This window comes from Nycticebus coucang, chromosome 18 (assembly GCF_027406575.1).
Source record: "Nycticebus coucang isolate mNycCou1 chromosome 18, mNycCou1.pri, whole genome shotgun sequence".
NCBI lineage: Eukaryota > Metazoa > Chordata > Mammalia > Primates > Lorisidae > Nycticebus > Nycticebus coucang.
In genome coordinates this window covers 64,648,328-64,649,438 of record NC_069797.1, presented here as the reverse complement: position 1 = coordinate 64,649,438, position 1,111 = coordinate 64,648,328, and the positions used below count along the sequence as shown (strand labels likewise).

Below are 1,111 nucleotides of genomic sequence, written 5' to 3'. Positions count from 1 at the left end.
CCTAGTATTTTCCAGATATACAATCATATCATCTGTGAAGAGTGAAAGTTTGATCTCTTCTGACCCTATATGGATACCCTTGATCGCCTTTTCTTCCCTAATTGCGATAGCTAAAACTTCCATTACAATGTTAAAGAGCAGTGGAGACAATGAGCAACCTTGCCTGGTTCCTGATCTGAGTGGAAATGATTTCAATTTAACTCCATTCAATACGATATTGGCTGTGGGTTTGCTGTAGATGGCCTCTATCAGTTTAAGAAATATCCCTTCTGGCATTCCGGGCTCGAACACTGTGCATCCTGACAGGAGCAGCGGCCTGGGCCTTGCAGGGCGGGCATGGGTTAAAATTGGAGCCTATTTCCCAGCCAGAAGCCAAACACCACCATGTGGTTGCTAACTGCTCTTCATTCACCTATTGATGCCTCTCAGAAAAAGAAGCCCCCCAGCGTTCCCAGAAAACCCAGCTGCTATTCCGTCAACAACCACTGGAGGGCCCCAAACACGGCTATGAATCACCACAGCGTCCTATAACTCTACTTGACCAGTGCCTAGCAAGCCCATAGATCAGAGCATCATAACTTCTTGGATATCTCCTGAGTTTAATACAACAGCAGAAAGCTGGTTCCTAGCCTACCGGAAAGGTCATCACCAAGACCAGGCAAGACATTCAAGTCGAAAATCTGGCACCTCCAAATTTCCACATCTAACTTTTGAGAGTCTACATTCTTCTTTCATTTCAGAGACATCAGAGAGCCCCTTAATCAAGGAGTGCCCCAATCATTCTAGAAGACCCTTAGTTCCAATGCTCAGTCCCCAAAGCTCTGGGGACCTCTCAGTACGTGCATTTCGGAGTCTACCTTATGTGGTCATACCACCTGACATCCAGACCCCAGAGTCATCTTTAGTGAAGGAAGAATCTGTTTCTCAAGATCAAAATGAAAACAGCCTTCCATATTGCTCTGGTCACACTGGGCCTGGGCCTGTTCTGGTTAAAGATACACCTGAGAACAAGTATGGGATAAAGGTCACGTGGAGGAGATGACAGCACCTGCTTGCTTACCTCAGGGAGTGAGAAAAGCTGAGCAGAAGCCAGTTCCTTGGGAAAAACTGA

The 1,111-nt window shown here is 46.4% G+C and overlaps 1 pseudogene; it reads left to right on the top strand.

Moving 5' to 3' along the window:
* Positions 1–336: 336 nt before the first annotated feature.
* LOC128571142 (RAD9, HUS1, RAD1-interacting nuclear orphan protein 1-like) lies at positions 337–1,111 on the top strand (annotated as a pseudogene).